At 42.4% G+C, this 25,759-nt stretch overlaps 1 protein-coding gene and 1 pseudogene across 1 annotated transcript in view; one reads left to right on the top strand and one right to left on the bottom strand.

Moving 5' to 3' along the window:
- The window catches only part of LOC126355256 (uncharacterized), a 121,436-nt gene extending 104,841 nt beyond the window's left edge, over positions 1-16,595 (bottom strand). Inside the window, exon 1 of the mRNA XM_050005544.1 lies at positions 16,557-16,595. The gene's annotated coding sequence lies outside the window, so the exon portion shown is untranslated. The remainder of the gene's footprint in view (positions 1-16,556) is intronic.
- Positions 3,975-4,092, top strand: LOC126289863 (5S ribosomal RNA; annotated as a pseudogene).
- Positions 16,596-25,759: the final 9,164 nt, after the last annotated feature.

Raw genomic sequence — 25,759 nt, 5'->3', positions numbered from 1 at the left:
GCAATTTAAAACAGAAAAATCGCAAACCAAATATTGTATGTACTCCAAAGTAGCATTTACATAAACCATTGATATGGAGGTATCACAGTTCAGCTCATCGCTACTATTGAAAGTGAGAAACTATTAACGTGGTCTGGCTTGGGTCGCAAAAGTGGAGGACTCGTCTTACTCCGGCTTCTCTCTACCTGCCTTTGTCAATGAAATTGGTGTGTCACCCAGGCAATCCGACCTGTAACATGAGAACGCAATCAGTTAAGGAGATTGAAGTAAAACCAACTATCTGCCCTGGGGGACAGATGAATTCGCCACGCAGAAGTTGACTATCTTTTTATGAATTTAACAGTTTTTAAGTACTAGGGGCCCCACGTCCCACTGAAGCCAAATTTTCCACAGTTTTTTTTACATGGAATAGAACCTGAGTGGATGTTAGAGAGAGGAAAATTGTAAAAATATTTTAAAAAATTAAAACAGCCTTTAAACTTCGGCGTCTACCGATTGTTTTCCACTCGTTCTGCCCCGCTGCAGCCGCCTAAAGCCCAGTTGCGAGTTACTGTGCAGTGGACAGATAACCAGAGTCTTTCTATTCGGCATGATGCTGAAAGTTAGGGAAGAGAAGGGGGAGATGGACACATCTGCCCAACGTGTTTTGAAATTTTGTTCGATAACACACGCTGTTTTAGGCGAAAAATAGTAAGTAAAGCGAGTACTTCATGTGTCAACTTCATGCACACACTCGTTCAGTGTGAAACGTCCCCTTAGAAAAATTATACATGACTGTGCTTAAACTGACACACAATAGTTTTTAGCGCAACGCAATCTGACTTTCAATAATCCCTACAAGAGAATGGCCCTGACTAACATTAACCTAGATGTTTCACAAATCACTTACCTCACAAAAATCTTCGTTACTCGAACTACTGCAATACAACAAGCGCCACTACTGCCAGCTAACTAAAAGATTCAAACTACGGAAGTCACTAACTACAGGTAGGCACAGTTAGCAAATGAAAGATTTTAATAGGGAACAAACAATGTATTTGCCTTTATAGTCATAATATATATATCATTTCAAGATACCAATTCTTACAAATTTCAAAACTCCGCCATCTCTCTACCCACGTCCACCACTGCTGGCGGCTCACCTCCAACTGTGTAATTGCGTAAACATGTGTCACTGACGTAGTAAATAAAAAATGTTTGTCTCTCATTTAAATGATCACATAGCTGTGTAATTCTGTGTTAGAGAAATATGGTACCAATGTGTAGAGTTGTATAAGCAAATACCATATTAGCTAGGGCTCCTTGTGCTTGCCAAACACATGGTACACAAAGTAGGCGTGTACCCCCCTGAGAATTAATGTAATTATATCCTCAGGTGTTACAGATTACAGCAATGGAATGAAATGTATCACGGAAAACCTTTGTATCATTGTACTTCAAAAGTGTATTTCAACAATACTCTCGTACTGATATTCTGGAGCTACAAATACACCTCACAAACAAAATGAATAAAACTAAGGACTTGAAGAATTATTGTAATGTTAAGTTAATGGTTTTTTATTCGCAGTTTACTCATACAGTTGACGTTGACCAATGCCGTATCTCATGCAAATGTACTTCACTTTAACAGTGCCAGCTTCAACATATAAAGAAAATACACAACGGTGATGCAAATAATTAAATAGCGCTACACAGTTAGTTTAATGACACACTCATTCCTTTCCTTCGTTTACAGTGTATTTGTGAATCGCAACAGCGTGATAATCTAAAGAAAGAGATGTTTGGCAGCAGCTACAGGTGACACAATACACAAAGCAAATTAGCAAAAAAGTATTTCAACAGCCCTCTTACTCACTCCACTGTACAGTACTGAGCGGCTGCAGTGGGTCGTAGCGAATGTAAAAAAAAAAAAAAAAAAAAAAAAAAAAAAAAAAAAAAAAAAAAAAAAAATTTAATTTTAAAAAATGCACGGGAAAGATTAAGAGCTCTGCCTTTAAAAAAAAGGTCTTAAGTGTGTGCTATCAGAATTATAGCCAAACTTTTCCAGCAGGACAGATTGCTGGGGCTGATATCTTATTAATGCGGTTTTTACTGCTTGAAATGTAAGGTCAAGTTGATAATGTTTCCTTGTAATATGTAACGAGCCTTGAAGGAGATGCTGACCAGATGATGATGCTGACAGATGTATGCGGCTGATTTCCCATCTCACCAGATAAACATTCGTTCGATGTCACGAAAACCACAAAAATCGAGGCACTTGCTTCTATAATAGCTGATGTGCGCTGTAATGCATTATACCATTAATGAACTGGGCTGCACAGATATCAGCGCCATTCGCTTGAGATTATATTTCGACAGTTTAAAAGCTATGTTAAGTGGGAGAAACGACGGATAAATGAACTGTGGAAACAATAAGGAAATTGAGTATCCGACAGGTAATCGTACAGACGAGTACTTATCACTTCGTGTGGGTTGCTAAACATGACAAGCAATACATCACATTATTATTAGCATATAGCATTGAGAGTATCACTGTGTAACTCAACAACATGTACTCGATGCGATAGAAGAGTTAACAGCAAGTTAAAGGCAAATCAATACAACAGAGACAGAGAGGCAAACAGAGATTCTATAAAGGCGACTGCTCGTGAACGAACCGTGGACTGAGAGATTTGGTGGATTTTTACAACCAATGTTTCTGCCCAACAAACGTGGCTAATGGGAAGGACAACGGAGTGTGACTTTTATACGTCAAGCATAACGCGTACGTTAATTGCTGGCGAAATACGTCGAAAACTAGAATACAGTCGGACGTCTCAGATACGTTATATTCTAATATAAGTTTTGTAAACCAACCTCGATTTTTCCCGTCATTTTCGTACATTACAAAATAGTACATATATGTTTATTGTAGGATAACAAAGCTGTAAAGCAACTTACCATGTGTTCTGAAAGTAAAACCATGTAAGTCGTCTGAAAATGAATTTTGCAAAATCGAAACTGGTAGCACTGTGTTCTGTATTCCAGTGATACAAAACAAATTTTTGTTAATTTCCACTGTAATGCAGTACCAACGCTTATTAGCAACAGCACGACCATACAGTGACTGTAAACGAAATTTAAGACTCGTTTAATGATTGCTTGGTATGGAGACTCGACGTGTTATCTTAGACGGAACGTCATCGACGAATGTGGAACTAACTTCGGGTGCGCCCCAGTGAAGCGTGTTTGGAATCTTTTTTTACATAATAAATATTAATTACCTTGCAGACAATGCTAATAGTAACCTCAGACATATCACAGATGATGCAGTTATCTATGATGTACTCTATGAGAAAAGCTGCACACATTTTCATTCCGATGTCGATCACATTTCAAAAGGTGCGAAGATTGGTAACATGCTTTAAATGTTCAGAAATGTAAAATTACACACAGCAAACAAAAAACGTAATATACTAAGACCACACTCTCTATAAATCACAATTAGAAGCAGTACGTGCGTGTAACGACTTGTAGGGATATAAAACGGAATGACACATAGTATTCAGATTTCGTTTCGTCGCTAGAGTACTGTGGAAAAGCCATCAGTCTAGTAACAAGATGGCTTACAAAACACTCTAGCGAGCTACCCGAGAATATTGCTCAAATGTGGGACCTGTAACCACATAGGTCTAATAAGGGATATTGAACATACGCAAAGAAGGGCAACACAGAAGGTAAAAGGTTTGTTAGCCGTAGAAAGTGCTGAAAGGGCTGAACTGGCAGACGCTCGAAGACAGACACAAGCTACCCCTTAAAAACCTACTTCCAAGAACCGCTTTTAAGATTTCTGTCCATAAATATTACAAAAAGGGATGTATGTGTACGGCGTAACGGGTATAAATGCTGATTGACTGCAAACTGCGTTCTGAATATAATTGCATCAGCTTTTACTTCATTTGCAGACTAAAAATTATACTTGTTAGAAGTAGTATGACAACGGTGTTGCCGCAGTGGTATCACCGGTTCCCGTCAGATCACCGAAGTTAAGCGTTGTCGGGCTGGGCTAGCACTTGGATGGGTTACCATCCGGTTTGCCGAGTGCTGTTGGCAAGTGGGGCGCACTCAGCCATTGTGAGCCAAACTGACGAGCTACTTGACTGAGAAGTAGCGGCTCCGTTCTCGTAAACTGACATACGGCTGGGAGAGCGGTGTGCTGACATGCCCCCCTCCACATGCGCATCCCGTGACGCGATGACACGGCGACCGGTCGGCACCATTGGGCTTTCCAAGGTCTGTTCGGACGGAGTTTACTTTAGTTTTAGAAGTAGCATGTTTTTAGGTTGGTTAGTACGTCAGAGTATATGTAGCAAGAGAAATCCATTAAGGCTTATTTTCCGCTGGGCAGCAGGTCAAGTGTAGAAGTGGGGACATGTGGGCGCGAAACGGTTAGCCTATCCTGACAGGCACAGTACATTTAGTAGTGCAATTATGACTGTACAGAAAAAAATCAGATAGTAAATTATGCGACACGTTTGTGGGAAGCCTGTTCAACACACAGAAAAAAAAACCAACACACTGATGTGTTTACATTCCAAGGCACCACATGTATAAATATCTGCACTTGAACTCATTACATCATGTATGTATATATGTTCCACACGTCCTCTTAAACTATTAACCCAATTTCAACCAAACTTTGTACGCATACCACTTACTACCTGGAAATAGTGTAGGGGAAGAATCAGTGATCTCCTATATGAGTGGAGATGGTAACTATGAGAGGGAAATGGGGAGGGGGGGGGGGGAGGAGAGATAGAGAGGGAAGAAGGACATGGACACAGATGTGGGGGAGAGAAGGGAACGGAGGAGATGGACTAATAGAAGAGGGGAATTAAGACATACGCAGGCAACGCCAGGTAGTCAAGTCAGCTACTTTAGGAATATACTACAACTCCCTGCATATAAATTCCGTGGGGATTGCACACACCGGCGTTTAATCATAATTTTTACATCAATCCATACACAAATGGATTGGTAAAAGGTCCTAAAAATTGGAGCAACGGCAAGTACCCTCAGCCAAGCGGTTCACTATGGTTTTTACACTGTAGATGTAAATGTAGATTTTGTAAATATTTTCTCGCATAAAAGCTTCTGTTCACCAAAAACCGTTAATATGCAATAAAATGGATTGCTTCAAAACTGATTAATAGATAATCTTTGTATTTCTATCCTTGTAATAGAAGGAAATATGGACGTCGGCTGTTCAACAACGAAATGAATGTTAAAAGACCTGCATCCATCTCTTTTGCATTTGCTGTATTTAGGCAACCAGCTTTGGTAAACAAATCAAATGCAAAAGAGGCGGCTCCATGTGTTTTAATTTTCGTTTCAGATTCACAGATATTTTTGAAAATATATTGTCACATTGTCAGTCGGGTGTCTGATGTCGCAATCAAACTGAATTTAACTCAGCGCTACGTGCACCACATGTGCATAACTTGGCTTCTGCTTACACTGTTCAATTGCTCATTCAGCTGTTTTCTCTGAAAGTTTATGAAGTCACATGGAATCGGATCTGGCGTAATTAAATTCCATCCTCAGGCACCATCTAGATGTCGGCAATAATCAAACCCTTAAGGAAAATGTCAATCGACACCTCAAGTCAAATGATGTTGCAATATTGCGACTACTGCTGGTTGGTTTGTTGGTAGCTGGTTATCACTGTTTTGGACTCCTATAAACTTCAGTTCACCCCTGGGCCTGTGTACATGGAACCGATTATAGGGGGATCTCTAGAAGGTGTCTCAGGACGGGATCTAAGCAATCCAAAACGGATTCATTGTGAATTTATAAACTCTGAAAGGGAACAGACGTAGAGATTCTAAAGACACGTCGTTGGATTCAGCGCCGTGCGTTAGCAGGTCAAAGTCAGTCGGTAATAGCTGTCGTCTGCCAGAAGGTTGCGAAACGGATAGCTCCAGGTTGAGCTTTGGAGCTCCCCTCCCGCTCGGCTTCCGCTACAGATACGAGTCGTAAGAGGGCCATCTGTCGCTGATTGTGACACGACCGCCGGATTGTGTCTTACGAACGGACACCTCGCTTTGTCTGTTGTCATAGAACTAGGCTGCGTTCTTTATCCTTATCGAAAAAGACTTTGCCACATGTAATTTTAAAAATTATTATGACGATAATTATTTCTTCAGAGACGTCTAATCACAACTCATATAAAACAAATTTTTCGTACCACACGCGTTTCGTCTTTACTACTCGTATTTGCAAGGGATCTTCAATGCCCTGGAATATATACATATTTATGTTTAAACTATTTTGGTTTGCATTTTGTATTTGTGATGTAGTAATAGTATAAATTCCTACTTTCAAATGCCTAAAATGTTGATCTACATGTATCGTATTTCCGCTTATAAAGCTGTCTTTCTTCTGCTTTCTGTCATATGAAATTTTGGTTTCAGGTTACTAGAAAATGGAGGTTTGTTTACTTGATTTTATGTTTTGAATTGTGTTGCCAAATGTTGATTTTTATTACCAACCGTTGAATGTGCCTTTGTGATATTAGTATTCCATCCGTGTGTGTGCGTGTGTGTGTGTGTGTGTGTGTGTGTGTGTGTATGCATGTCTGTGAGTTTTGACATCGTCGTATGTATCTTTAGCGGTTGTTGTGGTTCCTTGTCCTAGTGATTTCCATATCTTGTTCATTCTAAGTTGCTGAAACCATCATCCAAAAGATATCACCTAAGCATAGTGAATGTTATGGTGATCGGTTTCTGGAGAGCTCAACTGCATGGTCATCAGCGCCCGTACAAAGTCCCAATTTTTAATCAGTCCAATTATCTTTACACGATCCAGTGTAGTCACTGTCACAAATGATGATGATGGTGATGAAATGATGAGGACAACACAGACATCCAGTCCCCGGGCAGAGAAAATCCCCAACCTAAGCATAGTGAAAAAAATACCACACACACAGACACACACACACACACACACACATACACACACACACACACAAACACAAACACACACCCTGGGGTAGATCACTGACATCACAACGCCACATTCAATAGCTGGTAATACTATTTAACATTTGGCAACACCATTCAAAACATAACATGTCCTACTGCTGTGAAAACGAAATTTCTTGTGGTAGAAAGCAGAAGAAGAACAACAGTAAAACAGGAAATAGAACACTTGTAGACCAGCATCTACGAAATTTATACTATTACTACTCCATAGATAATCATAAACTGCCAGAACTGTTTATAACCACATATATATGCGTAATGCCGCCCAAGACGTAAAGTAAAATAATTTAAACACAAATTTGTATATATCGCAGGCCACTGAAGACGATCTGCACATAATGAAGGCAATACGCGTATGGCAAGAGAAAACTGTTTCATTCAGTTGTGATTAGATGCAAATAAATTAATAATTATCAACACAATATTACACATAACTGGGGACAACAAGAAAAGAATAGTTAATGAAATTAATTTTAAGGAGTATGTACACGTATACGAGCTATTTCCGTTATACAGCCACTCGTTATATGCAATGAAACAACGCCATAAAAACATACTGACGAAAGATTTCAGTGAGCCTACAACCAGTAGGCGGTTCCACGAGTTCTACCTCCTAAGAGATCTACTGTATAAAAGTGCTAGTAAAAACTGGAATTACTCGTCTGAGAAGAACGTCCCGTAGGCGAAGAACGTGACGCAATGTGTAAGAGACCCGCGACTGCTTACTCAGCGTTAGTAATTGCGTACTCACACAGGCGACGGATGCATATAAATATCGATTATCGAGGTCGGAACGTCGAGAGCGCTGTGTGAGTGACGTTACCCGGTTATTGAAGTCGCTGTGTGGAAGTCAGCGGCGTTGATCGATGTCACACTCGCGACGGCCGGACCTTCACCGAAGAGCCAGCATTAGATTAATTAGTGAGAAAGTAAATTTTCTGCTAAAGGTGAATATAAAAGAGGTTTCTGTGAACAAAATGCAAATGGAAGTTACAACAACGAATTTATTTGACCTGTGTCGAGATTAACCGTGGATAATTATTAAGATGAAGGGGAGAATGTCTCCTATTTTGAGTAAGACGAATACATTTGTCTCTATATCGTAAACTCAACGACGACTTTAGCTACTATGAAACCTAAAATTATTTCAAATACTAGTATGCACGCATAACATCTGTCTAACACTTCCATTGCTAAGCCCATTATCTTTATCCGCGAGGCATGGTCACAAACTAATATTAACTGCTTACGCCGAAGAAACAGTTTCGGCAATCAAGAATCGCGAGTGTTAAAAGTGGTTACAACCATTGACATCACCTTGTGAAAGACTGGAATGCAGATCCCTGTCGAGTCGATCAGATTTTACTTAGCCCTGGTTGTCCAAAATACCTTAGCGTATGAATGGCTTACTGCAGATGTGGTCTGCCGCCATCATATGATGTGCAAACAGCGGTGAGAACAACTAATCGGAAATACAAATCTGTATGTAACTACAAGACGTAATAGCTACATTGTACTCGTCCAACCCGTGGTGTCCGTTGGGTTCGTTGCGCAGTAATTACATTTCGCTTGATTACTGACCCTGTGTTATTTTCGTTACGCGAGGTTGTAGTGACCATCATGTGCTAAGTCCTTCGACGACCTCTCACCTCGGAGTTCTGTCTTGAGCATGGTGGCTTGCTTGCTACAAACCTGTCCCGGTCAAGATTTCAGTTTCGTCTATCCATCGTAATTGTGCACGTCCTCTAGGTATTCGGCTGCCGACTTTTTTCTCCATCATTCTTCTTTCCATTGCTTCTTGCTTTCTGGCAATGTGAGCAAAATACATTGATGGAAAGAAAATCACAACGCCAAGGGGGAGTTACGCGCCATAAACGAAAGTTTAAAGGCGTGTTGTGTTTCTACATCCGAAAGACGATGTCTATTCGAATTTCGCCCAGTCACATACGAGTGGCGCTGTTAGTGCCAGTATGAGGATGCAAATCAGGTTTGCTTTAAATACACGATGTAACGTAGTGAGCGTTAGTCACCTTTGAGATTGGACGTGGTGAGTTGCTTTTAAGTCGACAAAGACGCCATTATCAACACTTCGCTGAGTTCGAACGAGGCCGTGTAATACGGCTAAGAGCAACTGCATGTTCCTTCTGCGATACTGCAGAAAGACTGGGCTGGAGTATAGACACTGTACATAACTGCTGGCACCGGTGGTCACGAGGATGTACAGTCATGAGAAGGCCGGGTTCCGGAAGGCCATGTGAAACTACCAAAAGAGACTTTCGTGTTCGGCGTACGCCTAATGGGCTTCGTACTGCTTCTCCAGCAGCAATATGAGCAGCAGTTGGCACCATAATGACGCAGTGAATTGTTCCAGATCGGTTAGTGCAAGGACACCTCCGAGCCAGTGGCCCCGTCGCCTGCTCTCCACTGACCCCAAATCACTGCCATTTGCGATAGGTGTGAAGCGAGAGCTCATTGCAGGGCAGGTTGGAGATTTGTCGCGTTTACTGATGAAAGCTGGTTCTGCGTCGATACCGCTGATGCCCTTGTGTTGGTCAGAAGAAGACCAATTGAGGGCATGCAACCAGACTGTCTGCGTGCTAGACACACTGGATCTGGAGTTTGGTCCGGGGTGAGATTTTGCATGACAGCAGGAGCACTGTCGCGTAGGTTTCCCAAAAACGATGACTGCAAATTTGTACTCAGTGCGCTCACCTGAAAGCCGCTGTTGCTACCCAACATGCTCTACAGAGTATTGACCTGTTTCCGTGACTGCTTGACGACCAGATATGTCTCCTATCGAGCACATATGGGACATCATCGCCCCGCAACTCCAACGCCATCCACAACTTGGTATTAATCGTCCCTGTATTGACCGACCAAGTGCAACCGGCATCTAACTCCATCCTACAATCTAACATCCCGCACCTGTACAAGGTATGCACGTTTGCTTGCATTCAACGTTCTGGAGGTAATTAATGCACGATAATTTCACGTTTGCCGTGGGTTATCTCACACTTACATTAACCTGTGATCTTGCAATATTAATGTCTTCAATACGTTACATAGACAAGTAGATACCCAAAATTTAATTACTTTACATTAATTATTTTTGTCAGTGTAGGTTAACTAATTTTGGTTGATAAGAGTCAACAGTTTTGTTCTGATGCCAAGCTGCCTCAGAATCGATTCATTGGTTCGATATGCTACCCATCGCATTCGGAGTACCTTTCTGTAGCACGACATTTCCAGATCATCAATCCTGCGACGATCCGCTGTCTTCATCGTCCAAATTTCTGCTACATAGTCGCGGTAGGGAAGATTACAGTTAGGACAAGGGTGAGACTTGTCTTGGCAGTGATGGACGTGTCCTTCCAGATGGTAGCATTCCTCACAATCGAAATGCACCTACGGCTCTCAAGTTCGTACCCGCATTGTACTGAAAATGTCTGCAAAACGTTACACACGTCGTCAGTGAGCGCTGGGTACCTCGTTTCTAAGCGAACTTGTTCTGTTCATCCATGGTACTTGCTGTTTGACAACACTGATGTCCCCTTCATTCTTCGCCCTCAAGCCTGAGTTCAGTACCTTTCGGCATTTCCGAGAGTGTTAGTTGTACATCACGAATGATACATTGTAGTACTGACAGGATTACTTACGACGTGTTGGCGGTTATGCAGCTCGTGTACGGGTTCACTAATTGCAACAAGTGAGCGTAACAACGACGCTACGCTGATCTGTTCCCGCAGCGACGGCAAACACATCATACAGTGAGGTGACAATGGGATGCCACCTAATATTGTGTCGGCCCTCGCTTTGATCGGCGTGGTGCTGCAACTCCACGTGGCATGGATTCAACAGGTCGTTGGAAGTCCCATGCAGAAATGCTGAGCCTCGCTATCTCTATAGCCGTTCATAATTGCGAATGTGTAGCTGGTGCAGTATTTTGTGCACGAACTGACCTCTCGATTATACCCCATAAATGTTTGATTGGATTCATCTCTGGCGACCTGTGTGTAGAAATCATTCGCTCGCATTCTCCAGACTGTTCTTCAAACCAATGTGTGGCGAGCTGACATGGAGCATTGTCATCCATAAAAAATCCAGTCGTTGTTTGGAAACAAGAGGGCGGGATTAGCCGAGCGGTCTCAGGAGCTGCAGTCACGGACTGTGCAGCTGGTCGGGCGGAGGTTCGAGTCCTCCCTTGGGCATAGGTTTGTGTGTTTGTCCTTTCGACAATTTAGGTTAAGTAGTGTGTAAGCTTAGGGACTGATGTGAACATTTTTTGGAAACATGAAGTTCATGAATGGCTGAAAATGGTCTCCAAATAACCGAACACAACCGAGGACACAATCCGTTCCAAGGTAACTCAGTTCACACCATTATGGAGCCACCACCAGCTTGCAGAGTGTCTTGTTGCCAACTTGGGTGCATGACGTCGTTGGGTCTGCGCCACACTCGAAAATTACCATCAGGTCTTACCAACTGGAATCGAGACGGATCTGACCAAGTAACGGTTTTCAAGTCCAACCGATATGGTCAGCGGGCCAGCAGAGGCGCTGCAGGCGATGTCGTGCTGTTAGCAGAGGCACTCTCGTCTGCTGCTGTGGATCATTAACGACGAATTTCACCGTGCTGTCTTAACGTATACGTTCGTCGTACTCCCATCTTGATTTCTGGGATTACTTCACGCATTATTGCTCGTCTGTTAGCACCGACAACCCTACGTAAACGCCGCTGCTCTCGGTCGTTAAGTGAAGGCAGCCAGTAACTGCGTTTCCTGTGGTGAGAGGTAATGCCTGACAATTGGTAATCTCGACACACTGTGGATTTCGGAATATTGAATTCCCTAACTATTTCCGAAATGGAATCTCCCATGCGTCTAGGTCCAGCTACTATTCCGCGAAAGCCAGTTAATTCCTGTCGTACGGTCATAATCATCTGAGTGCAAGCGACGGCTCTGTCAATGCAGTGCTCTTGTGTACGCGATACTACCGCCATCTGTATACGTGTAGATCGCTAGCCTATGACTTTCTGTCACGTCATTATAGTACTTCTGCATGGCCTGAGCATGTTGCAATACTCTGAGTTTTGTGTTGTCCATTTAGGTGACTGTATATTTCAGGCTTTGCACTCCTGCGGAGGCCTTTTCACAGAAAGAAATGGAACTGGGGTAAAAATTCGGGATCAATCAAAATTACTTCATTGCTCTGTTTCATGATTTTCTCCACTATATCCAAAGGAGAATTCTATTTGCGTGTCCGCAACTGACGAAGTAGTTGCTGAAATAGAGGTTCCACTGCTACAGTTTATCGTTTTTATGTATTCCAATTTGATTTCTTTGAGACTACCCCATTCTCCAGTGTCCGTTCTTGTAATCATCCAAGCAGTCTGCCTGGAACCTTGTCAGAATTTTACTCTTGTACGAGCCATAGTAGATCAAGGACCCCTTATATCAAAATGCTCGGAAAATATCTCTGAGCAAAATTCAATGTTTGATCGGCGCAATTTGGCTTTGTCCTGTATTGGGCACATTGCAACGATTATGTCGTGTGCTTCAATGTAGATGCGTCGTTATATTAGACGCCCTGTGTAGTGCTTGGATGCCATGTAACGTATATAAAAAAAGCAAAGAAAAACTCCGCCTCTCTGCCCACAGACGAGACGATTGGAATCGATCACCATGTGAGACAAAAGAATCATGTGGATGCGAAATAGAGAGACATGAGATTAACAAGCCGCGCTTCAGGCCGTTATCGGTTTTGAAGTTCTTTGAGACGGGTGCAGTCCTTCCCATCAAGCAAAAATCTCTGGCAGTACTGGGAAATAAACATGAATTCTCCGCGGGACAGTCGTCGACGCTTACTTCTGTCTCATACACAGTGTGAACAATAATTCGCGCTCTCGGACACCACACCGCGACGCCTTGCATACTAATAGTACAAACGTGTCTCATAACAGAACTTCGTTCCTTGAACTTCTGTTCACTAGAAACTGGAGCGAAATTTGGCAGCAATGTAGTTTCACGTGCGACTAGTATCTTGAGTCAATGTTGTGTAACTGTACCGCGTATCTAGTGCATGGGATAAAGTTTTGCGTTTTGGGTCTGGGTGTAAATTCTTTATTTTCTAATTTTGATTAATCCAATATTGCTGAAATGTGCAATTTCTGTTGAACGACAAACATCCTACGACGACAGTTTGCCAGTTTTGGAAGTAACAGAGTTTCTGGGATTACATATCGGAAATTTCATGAAGAATAATAATAAGTAAAAAATAAATTACCCACCATAGGCTGTAAAAACAGTAAGTACCTGCAAAACTTATAATTGTGAAGGCGTTATACATGAATACTATATTAGTGAAATGTGAGCCAGTTGTAATACTTTAAATCAGTGTCAGCATGTCTTTTACAAAAATATACAGTCTTCAGGACGTATTCTCAATGCGGTCTCCTTGCACGTCCAAACAGCTACTCACTGCATCACGTTCCTCTGGATGCTTCGCAACATAAGAGATTGCAGTTACAAGAGCAGCATGGAACCGCGTTACTGCTTCTTCCACACATTCAGCGGCCGAATGGAATAAGAGAGTTTGGTAATTATCAGTGAAGTGGGATGCTTAAACTACTGGCGATGTAATGTCGTAAAGAAATGTAACGGACATAAAAGAGATCAACATGGTAGTGGCTAGTAGTCGATAGTACAGGAGGATATACTAGAAACTTGGTTCGAATTCATTTTTGTTGAAGTTATGCAAAGTACTACATCTAGGCGATATGACGATATGATTTGCATGATTCCAGGAAAGCTACCCAGGATAAAAAGGAATAGAGACAGATCAGGACTGATAGAGGTAGTGCCGTTTTTGTAATGTTGGGGGAAGAGCTATGACCGAAAAAAGAGAGGCAAAGATGCCAGTTGACAGAAATGCTTGGTGGGGTGAAAAGCATGGAAGAGAACATAGTAAACGTTTAAAGACAAAATACGACTTTCAGAATGGAATAATAAAAATGAATGTACTGTGATTTCTATGATTCTCTTAAATAATTTCACGTGTTTTGTATAATACTTGCTGTAACTTTTGTATAACAAATAAGCAGCCAGTTACCATATCACATATCCTAAAAGTAGAAAAAAACTTACACCTAGAGCTTGTACCGAACCCACGGACTAGACCACTGTAATTCTATGTGTCATTCACTGCAGCACAGGGCAGCACAACTACACAAAATTGTCTCCAGATACTAGCCGTGCGCGTGATTCCACTTTTGGATCTTCCTGGCGAATTAAAACTGTATAACAGACTGCGACTCGAATTTGAGAACTTCGTCTTTGGCGGACAAGTGGTCTACTGACTGAGCTGTCCAAGCACGACTCACGACCCCCATCTCTTAAGTTCTCCCTCACTGCTCCACCTCCAACAGCACCTCATTTCGTAACCTCGAAACTTCACAGAAGTTCTCGTCCGTATCTTGCACTTTTGGAAGATAGCATGTTGCGGGGACATGATATAGCCACGACCTGAATGACAGTTTCCAGAATGAGTTTTCAGTCTACAGCGCCGTGTGCACTGATCTGAAACTTTCTGGCAGATTAAAACTGAGTGCCAGACCGGGATTCGAACCTGAGACTTTTGCCTTTTGTGGATAACTGCTCCACCAATGACTGAGCTACCTTCGAGGAGTCGTAGTCCTCTACGGGATGCAAAGGATCTTCTGTGAAGTTGCAAGGAAGGAGATGAGGTGCTGGCGGAAGTATACCTGTAACGACGAGACCTCTTGTGATATTTAAGTCGGTAAAGCACTTGCCCGCGAAACGCAAAGGTGCCGAGTTCGTTTCCCAGCCAGGCACAAGTTTTAATCTGCCTGGAAGATTCATATCAGCGCACACTCCTTTTCAGAGTGAAAATTCATTCTGTATGTGATTACACTGTTGCCAAATTGATTTCCTTTAATGACCTTTTTATGCCGATAATGTGCATGCAATGAAATATTATTATACTTTTTTATACTGTTTGTATGGCTGGAATAGCGCTGTGGCGTCAGAATACGCAAATTCTGGTTCACGGTGTATACATTGCCTTATAAATCAAGTAACTTTTTAATTTTCAGTGTTCCGTAGCTCAGTCGGTAAAAACCGAACCCTCAAAGGCTCACTTTGTCTGTCTGTCTGTCTGTCCGACTGTTCAAAACCATTTTTCACAGGGACGGGTAGTAAGGTGTACAGGCCCTTGGCGGTGTAATACATGTAAGCTTCTAAGTCAATACAACCAAAGGATACTTCCATTTATGTCACATGTTTTGAAACTCGGAAACTCAATCATCACAACCTGTAGCGTACCTCCCGATGACCTGGAACCATGAAATTTGGCAAGAAGTCAGGTTTCACAGTGAAATAAAGGAAAAATAATGTTATCTGTAATTACAGATCATGAAAAAAATGTTTGGCGTTTGCTATTCGACGTCGAACTTGAAGTTAAAACAATCAGCAGTTCTGTATTGAGGTTGACTCGGTCGCAATGGTAAAAGTCTAACATCGGGCAAGGAATGACTTTATCACTCATACGACGCACTTCAGAATTTCTTCATCACCAGATTTCCAGGAATGCTTACTGCAGGTATATATCGCGTTTCAAGTTGTATGTGTAACTAACGTCATATCTACGTGCAATACTGGATCCTGGGAGTCTGATGATGGATAAATTCCTAAACGCGTCATATGAGCTATAAAGTCATTCCTTGTCCGGCCCATTCAGCATGAATGCAGAATTACTGATTATAATAGTAATGGTCTTCTGTCCCCTGCATAACTTTACGTCACATTTATGATACTGAAATTAAAACATGCTCGAAAATCTGGGACTCCGTAGGACAGATATCTTTCAAGTGTCAATGTCGGTAACAGGAACAAATGGTAGAAATTCTCTATTCCCGCAACGGATGCACTGTCTGTGTACACAATAAAGTTTGTACGGATACGTCAGTGCTCTAATCCTACTCGCACCTAGCTAATTTTGAAATTCCTGACGGTTGTAGAGACAGAAGAAACCTAGTTTGTGCTCAATACGATTTATTTATTTATTTATTTATTTTTTTTTTTGCCGCTGCGGTCGCAGGTTCGAATCCTGCCTCGGGTATTGATGTGTGTGATGTCGTTAGGTTAGTTAGGTTTAAGTAGTTCTAAGTTCTAGGGGACTGATGACCTCAGAAGTTAAGTCCCATAGTGCTCAGAGCCATTTGAACCATTTAATTCACTTGAAAATGGCTGTAGAGCCGAAATCAGCCAATAACGCTTTAAAAAAATCCGTTCAGTTATACAGCCTCCTTGGAAATGATGGCGACTACGCAGAAAATACAAAAGACTCGTGTTAATAACGCATCACAAAGTGGTGTAAGAGAATTTGCCAGTGGATATAATTTGTACACATCTACTTTGGAACACGTAAGTGGAAAAAAACTTAAATTTCAGAGTGGCTGTTGTCGACTAGGTCGGCAAAAAACGTAATGGACAGAGCAGCGAGGCGTTACACAGCTTACCTGTAAACGGAGGTGGGTGGCGATCCGCGGACAGTGATAGCGGATACGGTTTACAGGCGGCTATTTGAAGGCGCAGATTATCACAGATAAGGTGGGCGCCTTATGGCGTCATCGTTACGCATGGGTCACACTTGGAGAGTGTATGAGAGGGAACGCGCCAGAGATAACAGGAAATCGATATCCCTCTCATCGAGATTTCCTCATCACTACAAGTGTGTGCAGACGGAAATCATCTCTTGCACTAGCAGATAGTCATCGATTAGTGAGCCTACCTTTTGCACATACTTCTGGCTCATTTTATGAAAAGCGTCGGAAGACAGACATGAGATTAAGTGCCGACGTATGTCTATGTCACAAGGCGCGAAAGTCAAGGTTTAAGAAGTCAAAATTATGTGCCCTACTACACCGGGAAATTAACCAGTTGCCCCCGAAGCAGTGCTTTATCTACCACAAAAAGTAATTTACTTAAGCGAAACGAAGCTGCTATTTACGTTGTAGTCTCACTACTTAGTACTTACGGGCGTAGCGCTGTTTCACAGTTCCTGTAATGCATGTACGAAACTGTGCGCACTTTTTCGTGTACAGCTGTACTTAAGTGATCACGCTAGTGACAGATGTAATACTGATTATTTAGTAATAACTTGTGCAAAGAAATTTCGGGCTTGCAGGCCGTAGCCCTTAACTATACTCCAGGATATCTCGAATAGGCATCTGCCAGTCATCTTCAAGTGAGCCATCGAAGACTGCCGAGATCTTCACACGTACTGCAATTTACTAGAGCGCTGCGTGTATTCTGCGCATGCGTCAAGATCGCGGTGACAAGACTGACAACACTACCCTGCGAACAGGGTAGTCGCTGATGGAATTGCGGAACTCAGCTGTTCTCTGCGCTGCTTGCTGGCCATCGACCTGCTCTGTCTGTCATCTTCGATTAGAGCAAATCGTGGAGCTGATGCGTATCACGCATTTTTCAACTAGTAACCGCTGTTACAGTTCATCATATTTTCCGCCATGTGTACTTCTAAGGATTCTTTAATAAAGGAGTCCCAAACCTGTTGTTTTACCATATGTCGTTGAATGGCAGGTGGAGATTCAAAGTTCAGCAATAGCAGACTTGGTATCTTGTTCCATAGACGGATAGTAAAATACAGACGGAAGCCATCCACCGCAGTACGATACATTTATCAAATAATACATCGCATAAAATCAAGATTTTAAAATGCCATTAATTCCAGTCAATGAGCATAAACAAATAGTCGTCATATCTTCTATCAGGAATAGGGAAACCAAATATAACTTCAGTCAATATGCATCTTGTAAAGAATAAATTATAAAACAATGAAAACGAACAAAAGGAGATTATGGTTTAACGTCCCGCGTCGTCGGGTTCATTGGAGACGGAGCACAAGCTCGGAAAGTTTGAAGGATGGGGAACGAAACCGGCCGTGCCCTTTCGAAGGAACCATCCCGATATTTGCCTGCTCAGATTTAGGGAAATCGCGGAAAACATAAATCTGGATGGTCAGACGCGAATTTGACCGTCGTCCTTCCGAATGCGAGTGCAGTGTGAAAGGAACTATATTCATGTACAGGGTGTACCAGGAGGAATGGTCAGTATTCACGGATACGACAGGAACTGTGTGTCTAAGCAAACGAATCTAGTAAAAGGGGTTCTAAAATGCATATCCCCGAGCTACGAGCATTTCTCCATCTTCTGCTTCAAGATTTCGCGAGATAATACTGTGGACCAAAAAAAGAAAAATATTTCCAATAACGTGGTCTGTGAGGTGCATACCTTCAAAGCTATGAGCTATTGAGAAGCACATGTTTTCTATTCAACAAGATAGCCCTTAAGGTATGTATTTTAGAGCCCATATTTACTGGACTTTTTAGCTTCGAACGGTCATTCCCGTCATATCCCTGAATACCGAGCATTGCTCCTGTGGCACCCCGTGTGCGGGTTGAACCAGAAATCCAGCGACAAACTTTCAGAGGTCGTTCGGGTACCCATTTTCACTATTTTATTATAGCGAACTCACGCTTTCCGGCGGCTCGTTTCAGAGTTTGATTTCCCTGAAAACAGTACACAACAGTGCAAATGCAAGTTTTTCCATTCACTCACGGTTGGCTAGTCCGTTAATTAGATGTTCCGCGGATCATTTGACACGATAGGTTGCAATGATGTGGAACGAGTTATTTGACATTCACATCGCAAATTAATTTGTACATAGGGCTACGTTCTGAACGTTTCTAAGTTATTTTATGTTGTTGTTGTTGTTGTTGTTGTTGTTGTTGTTGTTGTCTTCAGTCCTGAGACTGGTTTGATGCAGCTCTCCATGCTACTCTATCCTGTGCAAGCTGCTTCATCTCCCAGTACCTACTGCAACCTACATCCTTCTGAATCTGCTTAGTGTACTCATCTCTCGGTCTCCCTCTACGATTTCTACCCTCTACGCTGCCCTCCAACGCTAAATTTGTGATCCCTTGATGCCTCAAAACATGTCCTACCAACCGATCCCTTCTTCTAGTCAAGTTGTGCCACAAACTTCTCTTCTCCCCAATCCTATTCAATACCTCCTCATTAGTTACATGATCTATCCACCTTATCTTCAGTATTCTTCTGTAGCACCACATTTCGAAAGCTTCTATGCTCTTCTTGTCCAAACTAGTTATTGTCCATGTTTCACTTCCATACATAGCTACACTCCAAACAAATACTTTCAGAAACGACTTCCTGATACATAAATCTATATTTGATGTTAACAAATTTCTCTTCTTCAGAAACGCTTTCCTTGCCATTGCCAGTCTACATTTTATATCCTCTCTACTTCGACCATCATCAGTTATTTTACTTCCTAAATAGCAAAACTCCTTTACTACTTGAAGTGTCTCATTTCCTAATCTAATTCCCTCAGCATCACCCGATTTAATTTGACTACATTCCATTATCCTCGTTTTGCTTTTGTTGATGTTCATCTTATATCCTCCTTTCAAGACACTGTCCATTCCGTTCAACTGCTCTTCCAAGTCCTTTGCCGTCTCTGACAGAATTACAATGTCATCGGCAAACCTCAACATTTTCATTTCTTCTCCATGGATTTTAATACCTACTCCGAATTTTTCTTTTGTTCCCTTTACTGCTTGCTCAATATACAGATTGAATAACATCGGGGAGAGGCTACAACCCTGTCTCACTCCCTTCCCAACCACAGCTTCCCTTTCATGCCCCTCGACTTTTATGACTGCCATCTGGTTTCTGTACAAATTGTAAATAGCCTTTCGCTCCCTGTATTTTATCCCTGCCACCTTTAGAATTTGAAAAAGAGTATTCCAGTCAAAATTGTCAAAAGCTTTCTCTAAGTCTACAAATGCTAGAAACGTAGGTTTGCCTTTTCTTAATCTTTCTTCTAAGATAAGTCGTAAGGTCAGTATTGCCTCACGTGTTCCAACATTTCGACGGAATCCAAACTGATCCTCCCCGAGGTCCGCATCTACCAGTTTTTCCATTCGTCTGTAAAGAATTCGAGTTAGTATTTTGCAGCTGCGACTTATTAAACTGATAGTTCGGTAATTTTCACATCTGTCAGCACCTGATTTCTTTGGGATTGGAATTATTATATTCTTCTTGAAGTCTGAGGGTATTTTGCCTGTCTCATACATCTTGCTCACCAGCTGGTAGAGTTTTGTCATGACTGGCTCTCCCAAGGCCGTCAGTAGTTCTAATGGAATGTTGTCTACTCCGGGGGCATGTTTCGACTCAGGTCTTTCAGTGCTCTGTCAAACTCTTCACGCATTATCGTATCTCCCATTTCGTCTTCATCTACATCCTCTTCCATTTCCATAATATTGTCCTCAAGTACATCACCCTTGTATAAACCTTCTATATACTCCTTCCACCTTTCTGCCTTCCCTTCTTTGCTTAGAACTGGGTTGCCATCTGAGCTCTTGATATTCATACACGTGGTTCTCTTCTCTCCAAAGGTCTCTTTAATTTTCCTGTAGGCAGTATCTATCTTTCCCCTAGTGAGATAAGCTTCTACATCCTTACATTTGTCCTCTAGCCATCCCTGTTTAGCCATTTTGCACTTCCTGTCGATCTCATTTTTGAGACGTCTGTATTCCTTTTTGCCTGCTTCATTTACTGCATTTTTATATTTTCTCCTTTCATCAATTAAATTCAATATTTCTTCTGTTACCCAAGGATTTCTAGCAGCCCTCGTCTTTTTACCTATTTTATCCTCTGCTGCCTTCACTACTTCATCCCTCAGAGCTACCCATTCTTCTTCTACGCTATTTCTTTCCCCTAGTCCTGTCAATTGTCCCCTTATGCTCTCCCTGAAACTCTGTACAACCTCTGGTTCTTTCAGTTTATCCAGGTCCCATCTCCTTAATTTCCCACATTTTTGCAGTTTCTTCAGTTTTAATCTACAGGTCATAACCAATAGATTGTGGTCCGAGTCCACATCTGCCCCTGGAAATGTCTTACAACTTGAAACCTGGTTCCTAAATCTCTGTCTTACCATTATATAATCTATTTGATACCTTTTAGTATCTCCAGGGTTCTTCCACGTATACAACCTTCTTTCATGATTCTTAAACCAAGTGTTAGCTATGATTAAGTTGTGCTCTGTGCAAAATTCTACAAGGCGGCTTCCTCTTTCATTTCTTAGCCCCAATCCATATTCACCTACAATGTTTCCTTCTCTCCCTTTTCCTACTGCCGAATTCCAGTCACCCATTACTATTAAATTTTCGTCTCCCTTCACTATCTGAACAATTTCTTTTATTTCATGGTACATTTCTTCAATTTCTTCATCATCTGCAGAGCTAGTTGACATATAAACTTATACTACTGTAGTAGGTGTGGGCTTCGTATCTATCTTGGCCACAATTATTTTATGTTACAAACAGTAAAAAAGATACATAGATCTGAGTTAGTAATTCCTATCCACCACGTTCTACATATTACAGTAATAGATTTTCTTCTACGGAATAGAAGGAGTTGTCAATTTTAAAGTTTTTCTTTGCTGTCTATCAAAAATTTTTCTTGCACCATTGTACACTCCTCTTTCTTCAAAGACGGTGTTTGCTGCTGACAACAGTAATGCCCGCTTTAGGCTGCGCTCTCAAGCTTGCGTTCATCATTGCTCGGCTATGTCTCAGTTTCTTTTTCCGGCAGTGTCAGTCGAACGTTAACTGTGATACGAGGCAAAAGACACAGAATTAGGGATGACGAGTAGGTCTTGTCTGTGGGTTCAGTGATTGCAGTGCAAGATCGGCACAATTACAGCAACCTTATCACAGTACCTTCCTACCTCTACACAGGAGCATTCTAGAACCCGAATCCTTCCGTGTTAGTATAATCACGTATTATAGTCATTTTCATTGATATGGAGGTATTTTCGCAGAAACATAGGTGACCAGGGTAACAAATTAAATAAATCATTATTATATTATTACTCTGTAACGAGACACAGTAGACGTGGTCGCTTATACGAAAATACCCAGCAGGTATCAGTGAACAACCAACCCTTTAAAGTTTCTCGCTTGTGTTTTGCAGGGCGTCCGAAGAGTCTTTCCCTGATTACATAAATTGATAACTGGTGTCTAATTGTTTACAAACTATCAAAGTTTTTCACACATCAGTGAACTTCCACATGAGCACCCTTGGTAGCACGTAGCAGATCTAGGCGATATTCAATTTCCCTCCACACATTAAGCCAACATCACTGGAGGGATCGATTCAACGTCTGTGGTTATCCGTTGCCGCAGGGTTTCAAGATCTGGTACACGTGTTCGGTAGACCTCGTTCTTGACATAACCCCATAAAAAGAAGTTCATGGTGTTATGTCAGGAGAGCGTGGAGGCCAAACCGTTGGCCCATCACGACCAATCCATCGCCCAGGAAAGGTCATATCGAGATAGGCACGGACGTCCAAACCCCAATGAGGCGGTGCATCGGCTTGGTGAAACAAGACATCGGGGTGATACTGAAGCAGCTGAGGAACAGCATACAGTTGCAACATGTCCACACACACTACAGATGTGATGGTAGCCTCAGCGAAGAAGAATGGCCCGGTAATTCGATCGTGCAATAGCGCGCACCAAACATTCACCTTTGGACTGCCTCTGGTGCACTCCATGACCTCGTCAGGGGGTTGTGAACCCCAAATGCTCACATTATGGCGGCTCACTACTCCACTGACAAAAAAGGTCGCTTCGTCGGAAAAGGCAATTCGTCTGAGTTAACCATCATCGTCCTCAATACGTGTTAGCATTTCGACCGCAAAGTCAAATCGACGTGTACTGTCATTGGGCAAGAAGGCCTGAACGATATGCACTTTGTATGCACGAAACAATAAACGTTTGTGTATAACATCATGGAGAGAGCTTTTTGGCATCTGTAATTCACGTGAGGCCCTGCGCACCGATTTCTTCGGACTTCGTAGAAAAGACTGCCTTACAGCTTCCACCCTATCTGCTGCGGTTCTTGGTCGACCAGACCTCGGAAGATCAGCAACCGATCCTGTGTTCTTGAACTCCTCATGCCAAGCTTCAATGCTCTTGACATCAGGTGGATTCTTTCCAAATGTTGTCTGGAAGTGTCTCTGCACTGTGGTTGGTGGTCGTGTCTCATGGTACCACAGGACGCACTGTACCTTCTCCTGATTGATTAACATGGCTTCTTGGGCGCTGCACCTCATCCACTGCTTACGTACTGCGAACCTAGAACAGAAAAAAACTTTGATAGTTGTAAAAAAATTCGACACAAGCTTCATGTTCGTATCTTACTTCTAGCCTGAACCATCAATTTATGTAATCAGGGAAAGTCTTTTCGGACACCCTGTAGTTCAGCCTGTACACACAGTGAATCACTTAAAACTAACCCCTCAAATATGGCGGATATGGAAAGTGCTATGGATGTGTGGTTTTCACAGAATTGATCGGTACTCAATTGTTAGCCAATAACAGATTGTAATAATAGTTATTAAGTGTATTTTTGTGTGAACATACACTTTTTAATCGAACAATGCCTACTGACATTGACATACTAAAAGTAGTGTAAATTAGAATGTCAGTAGTGTTTGTTGCAGCATTTTTGTGAGAGTCGTTTATGAGATATCATAATTTACAAAGTTTCCACACCGACACTTGTTTGTGTCATTCGGCCTGTGTAGATGCTAAGTAATAAATTTTGTTTCCTTACGGTGTCCTCGTGTGCTCCTTGAGTGCATTGCGACCTGCTAGTCAGTTAGTGTGCGAAAATGCAAACAGCAGGTCGTGAATGGATTATGGGACTTACCATTGCAGAAAAAGCCGCCATACTCGTGGAGTATGGAGAGTATTGGAAGACTGCGGTCCGTTATTGTACGGTGTATGCGACAAGATGTCCCAATAGACGTCAACCATCTCGGCAATTATTTATCAAACTCTTCAACCAGTTACGTGAAAGTGGTAATGTAACACCAACAAAAATGTAACAGAAGGAAACAAGTGGTGACCGAAGAGGGGGAAATTAATGTTCTTGCAGCTGTCGCAGTTGATGCGAACGTTAGCTGCCGCGCAATCGCTCGAGGAGTGGCATGCTTTGGGCAAGTGCCCTACACATTCTCTATCGACATGGGTTCCATCCCCATTATATCTCTCTCTATCAAGACCGTGACGGAAACGATTATGAAAAGTATTGTACGTGGGCATTAAGACAGAACATTCCAGATGTATCATATACCTCGTTCAGTGATGAAGCCACATTTACCAACCATGGCCAAATAAACCGCCGAAACATGCCTTACTGGTTTGTCGACAATCCCTGTTGACTTCGTCGAATGGTTCAAATGGCTCTGACCACTATGGGACGTAACATCAGAGGTCATCAATCCCCTAGAACTTAGAACTACTTAAACCTAACTAACCTAAGGACATCACACACATCCATGACCGAGGCAGGATTCGAACCTGCGACCGTAGCAGCCGCGCGGTTCCGGACTGAAGCTCCTAGAACCTCTTGGCCACCGCGGCCGAGCTGACTTCGTCAGGTGAAACGTCAGCGTTCATGGGGTGTAAACGTGTGGACTGGGATAGTCAACCTTCAGCTGACAGGCCCGTTTTTGATAGAAGGAACACTGAACGCACACAACTACCGCAGCCTCCTAACATACCATCTTCCATGGGCGCTAGAAGACGTTCGTCTGCAGCCTAGGAGGAGACCTTTGGTACCAACATGATGGCTATCCAGCCCATACTGCACGAAGTACTACAGCATGTCTTCACGAATAGTTTCCGAATCGTTGGATTGGACGCAGAGCACCTGCACCTTAGACGCGTGGAGTGGCCGCGCGGTTTGGGGCGTCATGTCATGGATTGCTCTGCCCGTCCCGCCGGTGGTTCGAGAACTCACTCGGGCATATATATATATATATATATATATATATATATATATATATATATGTGTGTGTGTGTGTGTGTGTGTGTGTGTGTGTGTGTGTGTGTGTTGTTCTTAGCTTAAGTTAGTCTAAGTAGTGGATAAGTCTAGGGACCGATGAGCTCAGCAGTTTGGTCCCTTAGGAATTCACCCACATTTGAACATTTTTTGAGCTCGCATCTCGTGGTCGAGCAGTAGCGTTCTCGCTTCCCACGCCCGGGTTCCCGGGTTCGATTCCCGGCGGGGTCAGGGATTTCCTCTGACTCGTGATGGCTGGGTATTGTGTGATGTCCTTAGGTTAGTTAGGTTTAAGTAGTTCTAAGTTCTAGGGGACTGATGACCATAGTTGTTAAGTCCCATAGTGCTCAGAGCCATTTTTTGAACATTTTATGAACCTGTATCTTAGCCGGCCCGTTCCCCGCATTTGACACCTGTAGACTTTCTTCTGTGAGGTAAGCTAAAAAACTTTGCCTACAAGGACATACCAACTACATCCAATAAATGCATCGACGTATTACCTGCAGCCTACGCGGACATCTCCGCAGAAAAGCTAGCACGTGTGTAGTAGTCGTTCCATACCCACTGGAAGTGCGCAATGCTACTGCCGTTGTCATTTTGAGCACAACCTGTGATGATTAATTGTCACGTTACTGGTCATAATCTATATAACTAGGGCATGAACTGTTCTACCACGGGAATTATAAATATATCGGTGTGTGACGTTTTCAAAATACGAAGACTGGAACTTTAATAGTCGCAACTATTTATTTACAGCTCGTAC

This window comes from Schistocerca gregaria, chromosome 1, assembly GCF_023897955.1.
Source record: "Schistocerca gregaria isolate iqSchGreg1 chromosome 1, iqSchGreg1.2, whole genome shotgun sequence".
Lineage (NCBI taxonomy): Eukaryota > Metazoa > Arthropoda > Insecta > Orthoptera > Acrididae > Schistocerca > Schistocerca gregaria.
The sequence above is the reverse complement of the archived record's forward strand: the minus strand, read 5'-3'. Positions and strand labels throughout refer to the sequence as shown.